This window comes from Oncorhynchus clarkii, chromosome 8 (genome assembly GCF_045791955.1).
Source record: "Oncorhynchus clarkii lewisi isolate Uvic-CL-2024 chromosome 8, UVic_Ocla_1.0, whole genome shotgun sequence".
Classification (NCBI taxonomy): Eukaryota; Metazoa; Chordata; class Actinopteri; order Salmoniformes; family Salmonidae; genus Oncorhynchus; species Oncorhynchus clarkii.
Window position 1 is genome coordinate 23,541,918 of NC_092154.1, and position 18,608 is coordinate 23,560,525.

Genomic DNA, 18,608 nt, shown 5'->3' on the forward strand with positions numbered 1-18,608 from the left:
TTTTGAATAGCGCGCGCCTCTTTGCAAAACAGTTACCCAACATCACTTAAGCGGAAACAGCGACGACTTCCGTGTCAACTTTCAGCAAAGTTATCACGAACTCTGTGCTTATCTAGTTATGATGCACATGTATTTTCAGGTTTGAAAAAGTTGCTTCCATTCATGCAGGATGGTGTTTTACTTCACGAGTGCAGGTGAGAAGCTGAGCTTGTATTTTAGCTGGCTAGCCCGTACATAGTTAGTTAACGTTAGGTAGTTAGCAGTTTAGCTAACTAGAGAATCTTCTTGAATCGTTTTGTTAACTAGCAACGTTTGATGTCTTGTGAGAGAGCTTTCATGTCAAATAATCAAAATAGTTTGTTTTTGTTTACATTCAGGCCAGCAGATGAAACGTTAGTCTGCCTTCTCCCTACAGTTTTCAGCCATTAACGTTAGTTTCGCCCACGACTGGCTCATGTGAACTACAATCCCGACGCTGTTTTAACGTTTAGAAACGTCAATAATCATAGTTTGCAATATGGCATTTGAAACATATGTCCCTTTGATCAGCGAGAAAGACTCCTTCAAATTAAAAAATACACACTTACTGTAGCAGTTATACACAGATCCATTTCTGGCTGGCCAAATCCCATCTTCCAGCTGCTCCCCAGAGCACATTTGCTCATCACCCCAGGGCTGACATTCTAGAGCAGACCGATAAGGTTTGTGGGGACCAGGAGACCCTTCATACCGCCTCCTCAGGCCCCGGGTCCAAGGCAGACGGATTGTTGCCACCCACCTGCACCCGAACGACGGTGGGGTCCCTCTCCTGCTCCATCGCCTCGTGCTAAGGGTCGACAGCGGGAAGGGGCACATCGTGAGGTGAAGCAACAGCCTGTTTTTCCCACGTGGGTCTTCCCTGATTTTTGCAGAGGTACTGAGTAATTTATCCCTCACCGGGTTACTATTCTTCCAAGCGGGTCACGACATAAGCTCTCCCAGGGCTCCGTGGCCTTGTTGGCTTGGCTGAGCTTATGGCTTGTCTTTGACAGGTGTGATGGTTTCCACCGTCACCGCCATTGGGACGTGCCTGGGGGACCCATGCACTCGGGGTGCCAGAGGAGAGGCTGGCCCCGGCAGGTCATCTGACACACCCTTCCTCTGCTTCTTCTCCCGGTCTCCTTCTCTGGGCTCTGGGACGTCTAGCGTCTCTACGCGCACGTACCTGGCATCCTAAATGTGGCAGCAGATACAGTGCCTTGCAAAAGTATTCGGCCCCCTTGAACTTTGCGACCTTTTGCCACATTTCAGGCTTCAAACATAAAGATATAAAACTGTATTTTTTTGTGAAGAATCAACAACAAGTGGGACACAATCATGAAGTGGAATGACATTTATGGATATTTCAAACTTTTTTAATAAATCAAAAACTGAAAAATTGGGGGTGCAAAATTATTCAGCCCCTTTACTTTCAGTGCAGCAAACTCTCTCCAGAAGTTCAGTGAGGATCTCTGAATGATCCAATGTTGACCTAAATGACTAATGAGGATAAATACAATCCACCTGTGTGTAATCAAGTCTCCGTATAAATGCACCTGCACTGTGATAGTCTCAGAGGTCCGTTAAAAGCGCAGAGAGCATCATGAAGAACAAGGAACACACCAGGCAGGTCCGAGATACTGTTGTGAAGAAGTTTAAAGCCGGATTTGGATACAAAAATATTTCCCAAGCTTTAAACATCCCAAGGAGCACTGTGCAAGCGATAATATTGAAATGGAAGGAGTATCAGACCACTGCAAATCTACCAAGACCTGGCCGTCCCTCTAAACTTTCAGCTCATACAAGGAGAAGACTGATCAGAGATGCAGCCAAAAGGCCCATGATCACTCTGGATGAACTGCAGAGATCTACAGCTGAGGTGGGAGACTCTGTCCATAGGACAACAATCAGTTGTATATTGCACAAATCTGGCCTTTATGGAAGAGTGGCAAGAAGAAAGCCATTTCTTAAAGATATCCATAAAAAGTGTTGTTTAAAGTTTGCCACAAGCCACCTGGGAGACACACCAAACATGTGGAAGAAGGTGCTCTGGTCAGATGAAACCAAAATTGAACTTTTTGGCAACAATGCAAAATGTTATGTTTGGCGTAAAAGCAACACAGCTGAACACACCATCCCCACTGTCAAACATGGTGGTGGCAGCATCATGGTTTGGGCCTGCTTTTCTTCAGCAGGGACAGTGAAGATGGTTAAAATTGATGGGAAGATGGATGGAGCCAAATACAGGACCATTCTGGAAGCAAACCTGATGGAGTCTGCAAAAGACCTGAGACTGGGACGGAGATTTGTCTTCCAACAAGACAATGATCCAAAACATAAAGCAAAATCTACAATGGAATGGTTCAAAAATAAACATATCCAGGTGTTAGAATGGCCAAGTCAAAGTCCAGACCTGAATCCAATCGAGACTCTGTGGAAAGAACTGAAAACTGCTGTTCACAAATGCTCTCCATCCAACCTCACTGAGCTCGAGCTGTTTTGCAAGGAGGAATGGGAAAAAATTTCAGTCTCTCGATGTGCAAAACTGATAGAGACATACCCCAAGCGACTTACAGCTGTAATCGCAGCAAACGGTGGCGCTACAAAGTTAACTTAAGGGGGCTGAATAATTTTGCACGCCCAATTTTTCAGTTTTTGATTTGTTAAAAAAGTTTGAAATATCCAATAAATGTCGTTCCACTTCATGATTGTGTCCCACTTGTTGTTGATTCTTCACAAAAAAATACAGTTTTATAACTTTATGTTTGAGGCCTGAAATGTGGCAAAAGGTCGCAAAGTTCAAGGGGGCCGAATACTTTCGCAAGGCACTGTATGCTCTTGAAGGAGGGCCCCCCACCTTGGGACTGGAGCCTACAACCCCAGGTGGTGCAGCACCTGTGGGACAAATTCGGGAGGGCGCCAGTGGACCTGTTTGCCTCCTTGGACAATGCACACTGCCACCTGTGGTACTCCATGCCGGAGCCACCAGGACCTCTGGGCTTGGATGCTCTGGCTCACGATTCGCCAGGGCTGGAGCTTACGCATTCCCCCCATTTCCCCTGATCCAGGCTGTGCTGGACAGGACCAGGATGGCAGAGCATCGTCTGCTGCTGGTGGCCCCATACTGGCCCAGACAACCCTGGTTCAGCCTTCTCCTGTCCCTGTTGTCTGGGACACCTTGGCAACTTCCCTTGAAACCGGACCTGCTGTCTCAGGTCAGGGGAACTCTGTGGCATCCAAGGCCGCACCGCCTCAGTCTGTGGGCTTGGCCACTGACTGAGTTAGGAGGGTGTAATAAACACCATGCAGAGCGCAAGGGCGCTGGTTACAACTGCTGCATACCAGTTGCTCTGGCGGTTGTTCTGCTCTTGGTGTACTGGTATTGAGGTTGTGCCCGAGTAATGCTGGGTGCAGTAATGTCCTCCAATACCTGTAGTCTCGCTTCGATGAGGGTTTGGCAGCCTCTACCCTGAAAGGGTATTTGGTCGCTATATCTGCCTGCCATGTGGAGTGGATGGAGAAGCCATAGGGGCGCCATCCCTTGGTCTCCGGGTTTATGAACGGGGTTCGTCCTGTGCGTCCAGCTAGGACCTGCTCAATGGCGAGCTGGGATCTGGATGTGGTATTGGCAGGTTTGACAAAGCCGCCTTTCGAACAGTTGGAGTCAGCCTCCCTGAAACACCTCTCTATGAAGGTGGTTTCTTGGTAGCGATTACTTCCATGAAGAGGGTAGGTGAGCTCCATGCTCTTTTAGTAAGTTTTGAGTGCTACCGGATGGACCCTGGGGGGAAGAGTATATCTCTCCGCCCCAACCCTCCATTCCTCCCAAAGGTTCTGTCAGACAGACATGTGAACATCTCTTTTTATCCTGTCTGCTTACGACCCCCGCCTCCCCGGCAGTGGCGGGGGGGTCTGGGCCTCCCTCCGGCATGCTGTGCCCTGTGAGGGCACTGGCTGCCTATGGGGAGCGGACACAGTCAGTGAGAACAACAGACCAGCTCTTTGTCTCACTGGATCATGGACACAATTACGACAGCATACTGCCTGGCTGGCAGGTCAGTGCTGGGATCTGTGGTGGCACATTCAACATGAGATGTGGCTGCGTCCTGGGCTCTACTGAGAGGAGTGTCCCTCGCTGATATCTGTGCTGCGGCCAGCTGGGCTTCCTCTTGTACCTTTGCAAGATATCGGGTAAATGTGGCACCTCCCTCTGCGGTTGGTTCAGCGGTCCTGGGCTTCGCCTCCCCTTCCGGGGACTGTGCCGGGACTCACCCTTCCACATTGACGGCCCCAGCGTCTCGGTCCCGCTCTGGGACTTTAACTCTGGCTTGCCAGGTCCTTCTAGCACCGACTAATCTGGTACTGGTATACCAACATATTGCAGTGATCCAATATAGTGAAACATAATGAAGGTTACGTATGTAACCAGTTTTGGGAGGCGGTGGGCACACAGGACATTGGTACAGAGCTCAATTTGGCCCCTGCGTGCCTCTGGAGGCTCTGCGCACGCTAGATAGCTAATTAGCATATGTGGTCGCTGCTTGTCTGTTTACCGTAAACAAGCGCTGTAACATGGAGATGTGATCGTGTGGGAAACTAACACTATCAAGGTGTGTATCAATTTAACCTTTTTGTTTTTTCAAAATAATTTCTCACTGATATGAAAGATAAGTTCCTTATGCTTCCAAAACCAAACCACAAGTGACGCGTGTTAATGGTAAGATTAACCCTTCGAACACACGGACTGTGTAATTGCATCACTGCTGCATAACATTTTGCGCACCTAGGCAACAATACTGATGCAGGTACCTTTTGCAAATGGTCGCATGCAGTTGGACACATGGAGGAGAGAATCATTTTCGCAGTATCCTCAAAACCGTGTCTTTTTGACACAACTGCTGACAGCTACAGGGACATAAACACAAAAAAATGCTGCTTGGAGACAAGTGTCCACGATAGTAGGATTGCCAGGTCAGTTTAGTAGTGAGCTTGTGCTAGATGTGGCTAGTTAGCGTTAGCTAGCTAGCTAACCTAGCTTGCTAACCTAGCCAATGAGGTGTGTGTGAAAGAAAGTCAAATTATGCAAGTTACTACCCTTGATAACTTTCCCAAATAATCATGTTTGAAAGAGTGTGAGTGTGTATGCTAGATTAATAGAAATGGTAGATACTACTGTACCCTGATAATTTGGTCAGATAACCGTGTGTGTGTGTCTGTGTGTGTCTATGTGTAGAGTAGGTGACATGTCCATGATAGCTATCTAATAACTATAGTTATGCTAGGTAATGGTTTGGCTTATCATGTTCATGTCTATGTAGAAGAAGACTGTAGGAGGAAGTGGAGAGGACTCAGGGACAAGTATCAGAGAGAGAAGGAAAGAGAAGAAGAGGTCTGGGTCAGCAGCTTCAGCGCCAAGGCTGCTGGCCTTCTGCCACATTCTTTCTTTTCTGGATCCATTTATTGTGCCTAGGGCAACGAGTGGCAATTTAACAGCCAGACCCTCTACTACGTCATCCACCGGTGCATCAAGACACTCAACGTCACCTACAAATGCAACCATCACCTCCACCAGTGGAGTGAGACCCTCTACAACATCATCCACGAGTATGACCACCACCGACCGGTGCAGCCATGGAAGATGATGAAATGGAGGAAGCACCTCTGGATCTAGGACCACCTGAGATTATTATGAACCTCACGGAAGTGACCACTGAGGACCTCGTTGAACAGGATGTGGCCGTGGAGAGAAACAGAGAAACGAAGAGGAACAACGTCACACCAGGCGTCATCGGAGGTACCAGCCCCCAGATCCACTCAACTAATTTCAGCAGAGGCTCCTCCAAGCCGTCGAGCGGGATGCAGCCCAACCTGATGATCACAGGAAGGAGACCCTCTTTGCCATGAGCCTGGTGCAAACACTGAAGAGGCTGCCTCAGCAAAGAAAAGCAGCAGTCAAGGTTAAAATGTATCAGCTGCTTTTCGAAGCCGAGTTCAATAGTATGTTTTTTTCTCTCCACATCACAGGTAGTGTCATAAGTGTGCGACAGTGAAGTAAAGTAGGTCATTTTTACAGTATAGTCATGTAGGTTAATTGGTATTTCAGATCAAAGTATTAATATGAGGCAAATGTATAGCTGTTGTTTCTGGGTTAGAAAATATCCTAAAACAGTTTGCTGTCGAAATATCTGCCTGTCATATTCATATTTTGATCTGAAATACAAATTCCATGAGTAAAAAGCAAGTATTACCAACTTTACCACACTGTTCCTATATTTATGCCACTAACGACACTATACAAGCAGTATTTAGTTAACATAAATCTCACCTTTTATGGTGTCATATTATGTTAAGCTTGTATGTGTTGTTTTTCTCTTCCCTTCCAGAGATGGAGTCAATTTAACAGACAAGCTCACAGGAAGGACAGGAAGAGGAGAGGAGTTGTCTGGTTGTTGTTTTGACCTCCCTCATTGTACCTTTCTTTTCACACATGTCAGTTCTGTTTAAATTCAGTCAATTCATAGTCATTTGTTTATAAAGTCTTAGGATAGCATTCATTATTAGTGTTACATTGATTTCTGAATTGAAACTCATATAGCGTTTTCACAGATGCTCTTACAAGACTAAAGGTCAATATATTTATTTAATTTAAAACCACTTGAAAACCAGGGTGTTGAAACTTTTTGTGAAGTTATGTTCCATCGACTGGTCCATGACGTCCAGGGGCCATTTGTTTAGCTGTGTTATGGCTACATATTATTCCCTTTTTCACAGAGACAGAGACACACACACCTCTTCGTACCTCAGATCTCCAGTACCCTGCCCTCTCTCTCTTTATGGCCATGTCTGAAGTTCCCCTACTACGTCTAGGCTTTATGAGTAGTCCCTGTATCAGTCTGCAGTTGTGCCAAAATTACATGCTCTTGCTGTTCTCTTACAGATTACAGGCTACACATTCATTTAAAAACTTCTCTTTTTTTTTTTTACACGCATGCACACACACCTCTTTCAATAGTTTTATTTTTTAAAACATTTTTACAATACACATACCTGTCATGTTCTTTCCTGTACTTGAATACTTATTAAATTATGTTTTCATAGTCAGTTGTTTCAGTTGTTTATTAATATCTAATTTAGACTTAATCTGCTTATTTCTTCCCTACACCTTTGCAGATCTAAGACAAGATGAAAGTAAAAACACATCCTCTTCCTAATTAGTTTTTTTCCCCACCTATTTTGTCAGACTAGTGAACATGGTGGTAAACTGTACTGTTTGTATGGACCCTAGGTTACCTATTCCCTTTGTTATCATACTAACTGTATGTCGTATAACCTTAGTGCTCCCGCTCACCTGATGTACCATGCCAGGTGTGTATAATACTGACGTTAATGGGAGAGGGGAGGGGTTAAGGTGTGGTCTTTACTCCCAAATTTCACTTAAATATAGCTTCCAAATGAAGAGAGACAATGATACATAAAGTAATCTGGGGGGAAAATGCAATTTTATGGACAACGCTGGATGGTTCTTAAAATAACCTTTGTGTTAGGAGGCTCTTAAAAGAGCCGTTTCACTCCACGGCATACTGCCATGGGACTTCACCTGCTGGCGATGAGAAGTAGGTGGTCAGCTTCTCCCTCACCTGGAGTGCCTGTCTGGGGGTGTTGTTGGCACCTGCCCTGGTGACATCAGGAAGGGGACCATTTGGCGTGCCCATCGCCATCCAGAGCGGCTCCTGGAATGACCTCCGCAGGTAGTTGTGGAGAACACGTGGCCTTCACGCAGGCATCGACATTTGAGGCGCTGAGACCAAGCATTCTCCGGTACATTCTCCACTGGGCTGCCAGAATCCCAAAGGTGCATTCAACAACTAACCTTGCCCTGGACAATCGTTTGTTAAAGATCCTTACAAGCTTTGGCAATGGCAGCTGGCGTCCAGCGTAGGGCCTCATGAGGTTGGGTCTTAAAGGGAAGGCCTCATCACCGACGAAGACGTGGGGAACAGGTCCCAGGTCTTCAGCCCCAGGGAGTGATGCAGGTGGTGGAATATCCAGGGTGCCATCCTGAAGTGCCTGGCCAAAGGCAGTCTCGGAGGGTCCCGCCATCACTTCCCTTGCCGTAAGCACCAACATCGACAACACGGAAACAGTAGCTGGCATCTACTACAGCCAAGAGTACAACTGAATATGTACCCTTGTAGTTGTAGAATTGCGAACCTGAGCACGGTGGAGCCTGGATTACTACGTTTCCCTTCAATGGAGCCAAGACAGTTGGGGAAATTCCACCTCTCCAGGAACTCGGCAGTGATGGCCCTCCAGTCTTCCTCCTTGGGGACAGGCATGTATTCACCATCCAGACAGTCCCAAATGGCTTGTGCCACGGAGGGGACAATGCCTGCCACCGTGGACCATCCAACTCAGAAGCTGAATCCTATGGTCCTGTAGGAGTCCCCTGTTGCCAAGAATCTAAAATATAATTCAAAATAATGATCAATATTGTGTATAACTTGTATTCCACCCACATATTATATCTACTCATATAGCTACCTCATTACTGTTTATTTTGCTTTACTAATTATATTGTAATACTCATCAACCATCATTAACAATGCCTTAAAACAGTACAATTCAGTCTATGACTATATCAATAAACTAGTCCAGGCCAACTCTACTCTTAGAAAGAATGGTACTATCTACTTAAAAGGGTTCTCTGGCTGTCCCCATAGGAGATCCCTTTTAGGTTCCAGGTAGTACCCCTTTTGATTCCAAGTAGAACCCTATTGGGTTCCATGTATTATACCTGGAACCAAAAATGGTTATCCTATGGGGAAAGCAGAAGGACACTTTTGGAACCTTTTTCTCTAAGAGTGTATGTGAGTCCAATAAGAATGTAATGAATGACTGTAACTGTCTTGAACAACAATGGGTCCTGGAGAAGACTAGCCTACCTTCATCAGGGCAGAAGGCACCTTTCTTTTAATTTGGTAACATTGCATAATTAAAAAAGGATTATAAACCAACTTTGGGAAAAGTTATAGTCCCAATGAACATTCTGTAAAAGTACATCTGATGTCAAATAGGGACTATTAACTAGAGCCCTTTAGCTAGCTAGGTTGCACATAAAAACAATGTATCAAATATCAATCAATTATGGTATCAACGGCTTCAAAAATGTACTAGAATGTAGCTTACCGGAGACAAATCGCCAGTCGTTCAACTGGGCTGATGGACTCCCGGTAGTTAGTATCCATCCGGGTGATCCTGGCTCCAACCATCTGGAGCAGGTGATCGAACTGGCTTGGGTCCCGACGAAAGTAACTTCGGAATTCCTGTCCAAACAGTCGAAGCTCTTGAATTAGACGGTGGAACTCCCCTGCCTGCTTTCGGGACTTTAACCATCTCTGGACCGAACACAGACCTGCACTTTCGGCGGGGCTGGTCCCGGCCCAACAGCGCGATCAAGACCACCTTCCTCAACGTTGGTCTCATTGTTGAAAGAGCCTACTCTGCTATCTTGACTATTTATTATTGCATTTCGCTCCAAAACTGCATTTTGGAGGGAAATTATACTATGGCTATCACAATTAATGTGTGGATGTCATCGAATAAATAATATACTTGGCAAATAAATTAATAAAAAAATGTGAAGAAATTATGCAATCAGTTGCAGTTTTTATGTAATCCCACATTTTTACTGAATATGTGTGAGAAAAAAAATCTACATTCATATTTTGCTACTTTCTGGCAAGTCTACACATACAATTTGATGCATATGTACCACACAGAACGCACTGCAACTGCCTCTGTAACGCAATGCTGCAAGGCAAATGCAGCGTTCCATTGGAAATGAATATTTCTGGTGTGTCGAAACCTACCCCAGTCGGTGTGTTCGAAGCGTGAGCGTTGGGGCTCTTAACAACACTCCCCTATACAGAAGACTCCTTCGTCCAATGACTCTTGTGTGTAATGGTCATGAGCAAGGGCTCTTGTTAGATTAGCTAGCTAGGCATTAATGAATAATCATCACGTGGACAATGGCAGATTTGTGTCCTATTCTGAGAATGGACTGTTCTGTTACCCACACCCTACTTTGTAGCTAGTAGTGTTGGAGACACATGATCCTATTATTTGTTTAATTTGCCCCAAAGCCTTGTTGATATAGCAAATTTTAGCTATTAACCCTTGCTTGTTGTTTTATTTTAGTTGTTACTCCTCCCTACACTATCTACATGGGGAAAGACAAATATGAACGTAAGTATCTGATCATTTGAAGTGTTTTTATAGTAACAAACCAAGATTGTTTTAGCAGCATTGTGAGGTAGCAAAGTGACTACCTAGCCAGCAGATCCAACACATTTTGCTCACAGCTGCACTATAGGGTCGGACAGGCTTCCTGTGTAGAATAAGACACAGAGGAGCCGGCGCGAGACATGGCTGGGAAAACGTACCTCCATCCAGGGATGAGAAATGTGTTGGCCCATTATCCCCCCCAAAATTGTCCCATTATCTCAACTGTTACACCAGGAAGATTGAATGACTGCTAGTTTAAGTAAACTGCCGTTTTCGACCTTGCAGTAGCCATAGAACCCGTTGTGGAATGGCACATTGCGTTGAACAACAAAGGAGCTGATTGACTGGCACTGCAATTCGGCGAATTTAACAAGTGTGATTGCGTACTCCCTTAAAAGACCTTAGCCAAAACAGTACTATTTTCAAGCGATCTTCAAATGCCGTAGCCAGTATACACTTCTGCAAAATAGTGAGAATTATTGTAAGTTAAGAAATCTGCAGTATTTCTCAAGCGATAAAATGTGCATGAAAACAAATATCGTTGAATGACAAACACTTAATTGAGAATCCCTGATGTTGACCAGTGACCGAGGAAGGGGCGTAGACTTCGGTTCAGAACTTTGTCTTGCCTCAAGAAAGAATGTGTGAACGAACAGCCCAAAAAAACCTTCCGACCTGTTTCGGAAGGGAAGCATGCGGACTACTTTACTTTACACAGGAGGCATGTCCGACCCTAGTTCAGCTGTAATCAAGCGGGTCGGATCTGACTACCCAGCTTACTTTCTGCTGCTTTCTCACTATTAGATGAAGATCTCATCAAATATGGATGGCCTGAAGACATTTGGTGAGAAACTCATATCTATTTCTTCTTGTAACTCAAACCATGAAATACATTATTAGGATTTGACCATTTGATGAGTCTGACCGTTGGTTCTATGTATACATTACTCTATGTAGTGTTGAAGAATATCCACCAGGTGGCCCTAGAGCTAGGCTAATAGTACAGTAGTCCTATATCAGCTAATAGTGCTGTGGTAATATGCATGTTATTGATTATTTTAGTGTGGAGGTGTTATTGCTTTTATAATAGTAATTGTATTATTTCCACAGGTTTCATGTGGATAAACTCTCTTCTGCCCATGTGTACCTTAGAATGCCTAAGGGACTGACAATTGAGGATATTCCCAAGGAAGTCTTGATTGACTGTGTACAGCTTGTGAAAAACAACAGCATCCAAGGTAATACATTGAGTGGCCCGGTGAGTTTGATTAGAATAATATAATAGTAATGTAGAAACCTCCTCCAGGAAACTTTGATATCCTTTTAACTCAGGATGTAAAATTAACAACTTCAATGTTGTCACCATGGGCCAACCTAAAAAAAAACAGGGGACATGGATGTAGGCCAAATAGGTTTCCATCGGCACAAGGAGGTCAGTGATTTCTCTCTTCTGGCAAAATGTATCTGTGTAACTTTCGGATCTATTTGGCTACTCTTATAGGTCTCAGCTTTCATTGTCAATATATTTTTAGTTTCTATTGGTGTTCTATTTGAGTAATATCTATGAAATGATCATTTAGACTATGTCTACTGTTTTGTAGATTAAGATTGTGGCAGTAGAGAGGAAGATGAATGAGATTGTGAACAGGTTGGAGAAAACAAAGGACGAGCGATACCCTGATCTGGCAGCAGAGAAAGAGTCCCGAGATATGGAAGAGAGAAACGAGAAGAAGGCCCAGATACAAGATCTGAAAAAGAAAGATAAAGATGGCATAAAAAAGAAAAGAGAGCTGGATGAGCTCAAGTAAGTTCCCTTATCTCTGTCCAACCCTAGCTACATCACCTTTCTTCATCTGTCATCCCAAAACACTGTGAATAGTATGATAAACTCACACAGTAATTGTCCATTAATAGCAGTTATTCTTCGCTGATGACGAGTGACAATATGACAACAACTGAGGTGAGTTGATTAACAATCTAAACGGATGTGTAGTCTGCTTCTTTCAGAAATAGACTGGCATATTAATTGGTTATATGACAGTGTGTTGTAATATGACCGTTATGTCTGAAATGTATAATTGTATCTTTTTCAGGATGGAAATGATTCGGATGACTTCATGTAAAAGGACAATATCGGACATACTCTACCACCTGCAAGTAAACATTGTTGGGTTGGGCCCTCACAGTTATAACGGACAGTGCTTTGACATTGTATATAGATCGATTAACTTGCTACTGTATTTTTGGAACAGTACGTGTGCCAATTTTGCTAAAATTTCAGGACTCTCTGAACAGCCTGGTTTCCCGACGCTTCTTGAATTTCAAAGGATAACATTCCAACAGCATTGATCTCTTGCAGTGAACGTCCTCTGCTTGACTGACAAGAGGGTAACAACAACCCCCGATTCCTCAGAAAACTGCTGCCAACGATTTAGTCTTGGGACGGTTCAGTATTGTTGCATGTTGACCTAATGATATGAATTAATATATGATTTCCTGACCAGTATGTCTATGGGGGAAATTAAATGAGTATGTACATTTTTAATTATAATTTACCTGGCCAATGCTGCAGACGTTGTCCTGGCCAGAGACTGGAACATGTGAATTGTGTCCTCGTGAATCCATGCATAAGGTTTGTCTTGGATGTTTCTTTGAAATCATTGAAAGATTGCTGACATTGTGAATAAAAATCACCTTTGTTTATCAGCTCAAAGTTAAATTTTAAACAAAAACTGAACTGCCCATAAGGTATGTTAATTGCCCAGTTCATTATTGAGACAATATGTTGACATAACTTTGCTAATGAAGTGGGATGTGTAATGAATGGTTTGTGCTGCTTGAAAGTTGAGAGAATGGGTACCACCAGCTTTCTCCTTCCTGGGTGATCAGAGCTGGGATTGAATTGACACATGCTGGTTTTTCAGTATAAAGCGTGACATCTCTATTTCTCAATGCTGTGTGTGGATGCAGCTGTGGTTGACCTCTGGTCCACATCACACAGACTGAAACGCATGGAGCAGGTTGAGGCACGAGGAGTGTGTCCGAATTAGTTATTCTGGAGGACTTGCATTTCATTTGACATCTGCGTAAACAATTTCACTCCAAACAACCTCTAAAAGCAGAATAAAAGGCCTTTGCTTCAATCTGCATGTGATTTGCTTTCCACTACATGAATAAGACTGGGTTATTCTCAGTGACAGGATGTCATATGTAACTATAGGCTCCGGTCTGTGTTTATCAACCAACTGTTGACTATGCTTATGTCACATGCCAGTATTATTTCAAGGACTGGAACATAGTGTACAAATGTCCTGTTTTACATGAAGGTTGTTTCATGGATGAGGCATTTAGATATTTTTCAAGTTATGAACTGTTGAATAAAGGCATGCTGTTGAAGTTATAGCTGACCTGACAGTTGGTTGTGTGTTTAAACAAGGATCTTATCACAACAAGCATACTCATGTTTTAGTTCTGATTAGAAGTAGCCTACATTGTACCGTTCCTGGAGAAACTGACCTACTGTAACGTGTTAGAAGACCCTAGGTAACAGTTACAGTACATTACCACATGGGATCCCGTATGATTGATGAGTGATTATGGTTTGGTTGGTTAATAATGATATTTGTGGCGCTGACATCGGTAACCCTTTCTCAAGAGATTTACTGCCTGGGTAGCACCAACTTGAGCTGTATTACTGTAAAAAGAAGCCAAAGCCGTATACTTTTTAAGTATTGTGGCAGTTCAGTTGCTCCTTTGCAAGGGAGTCATTGAGAGTTCAGCCAGAATTCCATATTCTGGTCTCATTTTATTAGTTCTGTTCTAGTCAATCCCAGAAGAGGTCCCAGTTATTTCTGTAATGAGATTTACATAGATGTACAGCTTTGAAAGAAGAAAATCATGTTACACCCATTGTAACAACATAAAACCTAAAATGTACTTACATTTACCTTTACATTATTTCACATTTTGGGATTCCATTTTCTTTAGGACCACAAGATGGCAGATTGTTGTGTGTTTCAGGTGCATGTCTATTATGGACCAATAGCTGTACTAAATATCACAGTTATAATCTATCCTCTTTGGTCACTGACATGTTAAGGGGCAGTTAGATGTTTTAAAAAATGCCCCCTCCCCATCCCAAATATATATATTTTTTAAAACAAAGACCACCCCTACTGTAAAAAAAATGTGCACACCCTCCCCCTCATTGAATGAACTCAAAATAAGGTTTACAACGACAAATAATAACTGTAGCGACCTTGTGTTTATAAACACGGATATAAACTTTGCCACGTAAGCATGCAGAAGGCTCACTCTCCCTGCCTGTTTCATTTACACTACTATCAGAGCCGGCTGCAGACAATGATCAGCCTATGCAAATAATTTTCCACCAACAAGTTTGTGCCAATGCACCACACAACCAATAAGTAAAGCATACAGACTTAGGGTGCTTCAATATCATGGTTTACGTTTTCAACACCACAATCAAATAGACTATGTCAATGTCGACAAACAGATGTTGGTGAAAGTCTAGATTTGAAATAAAATGTCACTAATTACTGTTTCAAACCATGTGAGATATTTTACCTAATGGTGTCACTCTAAGAATGTGGGGGATTCTTATGACATTGCCTGTACAGGACCCAGAACAACCACTCAGAGTGTTACAGGTTAAATTACAAATATTTACCCTATATTGAAGCGTTAGGCTCTAGGTGCACGAGGAATAGCCTCACGGATTGGAGACGAGCCAGAGCCTGTTAAGCTTTCCTGAAGAACTGGGTCTGCTGGGAGCATATGTGGCCACAATATTAGAGGACGACTTGGGAGAGTGATGATCTGATAAACTGGAGAGTAGACCCACAGCTGATCAGAATGGAACAGGGCTTTTGCGCCATTATTCAAATAACATTTTCACCGCAGCCTAGAATTTTATACTCACAACAATACAATTATTCATTGCTTTGTGGTGTTCTAGGCTAGTCTTGGTATAATAATTTTATTATTATAACGGCTTTCATCGGAAGAAGAGGAATCGTCAGACCAAAATGCAGCGGGATACGTGTTCATCTTTATTATAAGGAACTGAATACAAAAGGAAAACCCGAAACAGTCCTGCAAGGTGAAACAAACACTAAACAGAAATACAACTACCCACAAGTAAAAGTGGAAAAACAGGCTACCTAAGTATGATTCCCAATCAGAGACAACGATAGACAGCTGTCCCTGATTGCCAACCATACCCGGCCCGAAACATAGAAATACATAAACCTAGACATACAAACCTAGAATTCCCACCCAAATCACACCCTGACCAAACAAAAATAGAAACATACAAAGCAATCTACGGTCAGGGCGCGACAATTGTCCTTAAACAAGATCAATAGGGGAGTTTTTTGGAGTGGGGTGTCTCATGTCTTCACTGTTCTTTCTTACACACTGAAGCACTTGGCCTTTCTGCTGCCTATCAGCTATTCCTATTTGTTGTGGGTATATATATAGAAAATTGATGCAACTTTGAATGATTTCTTGTGAGGTATGATTGCTAGTTAGCCTATTGAGGAACTCGACAAACAATCCACCTACCACTATTGTCACTATGAATGGTGGATAGAGGGCAGGATAGACAGACTGGTATACTGACCTGTGTTATAGTAATAGTTAGCACGCGGAAATACGTAGATCGGGAGGCAGAGCTGGTGAGTCCAGGGCATATGGTGGATCAGCTCAGACCCCAGGAGCAGGAATACATAGTGTCCCTGGGACAGGACACTGGGGGGTGAAGTCTGGGTAGTCGCTCCCGATGAGGTTTGCTGTGTCCCCAGTCACGTCGGGGGTTGAGTCCAGCGGCAGCAGGACCAGGACTGGAGCTGGATTAGGTGGTGCATGCTGGGCAGGGTCATCCTGGACACCCCGAATGGAACCCAGAGCTGTTACTTGGTCAGTTGAGGCTGTATTGTCAGCAGCTGGTGACAGTGGTGTGGCTGAACCCAGGTCAGGGCTGGACCGGTCATCGGAGGTAGCAGCAGACCGGTTCGGTGCTGCTGGAGGGTCCCCTAGTGCAGGACCAGGCAGAGAGTTAGAGGCAGACAGGTAGTTCTGGCTGGTGATGATCTGGTGGCAGTGAGGAATAGGGTACAGTCAGCAAGATAGGCTCACTGCTGTGTGGCATAGGCCATCTTAGCGGGGGAGAGGGTTCCCTCAGACTCCACAGCAGTGGAGGGGGGATCGGGAATGACATCTGGTATGGGTCTCCATAGCAGGCAACTCCTGAGGACCAGCGTCGGCCGAGGACATAACATGTCCCTGCCCAATCTCAGTCGCAGCCATGCCTGATAACGGTGCTGGGGCTGGAGAGGCAATATAGTCAAAACCATTGGTCACAGTCACACCTGGGAAGGAGGCCGGGCCCTAAGAGACAACCCCTTGCTACTGTCCTCCATATGACTGTCCCATGCTCTCCTCTGCCACCCTCTGGAGAGGGCTCCCCTGACAGGAGGAATCCTGGGATCTGGTCCTCTGCTGAACAATGCAAAGAAGACTCTATATTCTGCTCAATATGGGCAAAACGTGTACTCCATACAACGTAGGCAGTGATGACCACGGTGCTGCAACTCCCTGGTACTCCAATGTAGAAATATAATCCACCCGCTTGGTTGTTGGGGATGTGGCCCCACCTGGTGCTGAGTAGTATCCCACAGGTGGAGGAGAGGGGCCATAGGCTCCAGAGAGGGGGGTATAATCCACATACCATACTCCACTGGACCGCAGGTGGGCAGTGTGGAAAGTACCCTGTGTGGTCTCTGTGGGGCCCCATATTGTAATGGTGTCAGCAAAGTCACAAATCCATGAAAGAGAGCGACGCGGCTCTACGTATTTTACTTGTTTGTGACTCACTGACACCGCCCACGTTCATAGGGGAATAAAGCAGCCCAACAGTTAACACACAGGAACTTTATTTAAACACACTGAGGAAGATGAATTTGGGCATGAAAAGTGGGAAAGGTTGTAGAATAGTAGTGGTTCTGTAATGGACAGAAACAGAGGTAGTGAATGCAGACACAAAGGCACAGATACAGAATCTTACAGAATTGTATAGGGACTGTATAGATTGCTATAGAGGACTGTATAGATTGCTAATGCCACTTGCAGAGTATTATACCACACAGTAAACTCAGAGGAGCAACATGCAATAGTAGTAACTGACCATGAAGAACAATATACAGTGTCACACAACTCACTTTGGGCACGTACTCCATCTCTCAAGTCCAGAGATACGAGTGAGTCCAGTTGTTGATGGGCAGAGACCAAGATGTTGCTTTTTGCCACTGCTTGAGGGAGATTGCAAGTGTTGTGTACCCTGCAGAGTCAAGAGGATGGGCAGATGTCCAGCCCCCTAGTAACCTCCTGAACAACCTATCAGGGCACAGGTCATTCAGGTCAAAGAGAGTTTGAGAGGCATGTTTAGGGACCTCTAGACTCTCAGGCAACAATGTTGTGAGGTGCTGATAACAGTCACCGGCAGGGAAATTGTAACCGCCAAAACCCCTTGATATAGACGCATGCAAGCAGATGACGAAATTTGGCTAGGATGGAAGAAATTATGAAGTAAAAGCTACATTTCGAACTGTCCCTAAGTGGTATAGTTTGTCATTCATTGATTTGATTTGATCAATAATCAAACTTGATGTCGGCTACAGATTTGTTTGGTCAAAGTTTCTCTTCAATATTATCTCACAGAGACATGCGGCTATAGGCCTATGTTTTCCTCATGCACTGCAAGTCGGGATTTCCATTTTTTTTTAAACGTTTGTCTTGTTTTGTCATAAATGAGTAGGTTGTGTTAATTCAGACGGGAAGATAAAAGCAAATTGGTGTCTGGTTTTCCTACTGGAGAACTTTTTTTCCCGTTTGTGACTGACAAAACAAGGAATTTTGGTGGATAATTAGTTAGTCTCTGGAGCCTGTGTTTTGTGGAGAAAAACAACTTTTTTGGTGGGGAAAATGTCATTTGCGGGGGAGGCAAAGGTTACCCAAATCAAACAAAATAATAGTTTGGCAGTGACATTCTGAAAGTAAAGCACTATACCAGGACAAATGAGGACAGACTACCAGGGATCATATCCAGTTCTGTCACAATAGTTTCGTAGTTTCATTTCATATTTATGAGAAAAACAGCAAATATCCTGCCAAAGGCCCTATGTTTCCCACACCTTTGGATTCAGTGCTCAGAGCTCTTTTCCTAAACTGAAGTTTAACTTCAGGACCCTGAAGGTAGCCCTAAATCCCTTACAAAGCTTTTTCAG

The 18,608-nt window shown here is 44.1% G+C and overlaps 1 long non-coding RNA gene and 2 pseudogenes across 1 annotated transcript; 2 read left to right on the forward strand and 1 right to left on the reverse strand.

The window, feature by feature from the left end:
* The first annotated feature begins 61 nt into the window (after positions 1-61).
* LOC139415135 (uncharacterized) lies at positions 62-7,119 on the forward strand. The gene is made up of 3 exons (XR_011634942.1): positions 62-194; positions 5,337-6,015; positions 6,402-7,119. It is a non-coding gene; the product is annotated as an uncharacterized lncRNA (long non-coding RNA).
* Positions 7,120-7,583: 464 nt separating this feature from the next.
* Positions 7,584-9,501, reverse strand: LOC139415590 (uncharacterized; annotated as a pseudogene).
* Positions 9,502-9,825: 324 nt separating this feature from the next.
* On the forward strand, positions 9,826-13,008 carry LOC139415418 (coiled-coil domain-containing protein 25-like; annotated as a pseudogene).
* Positions 13,009-18,608: the final 5,600 nt, after the last annotated feature.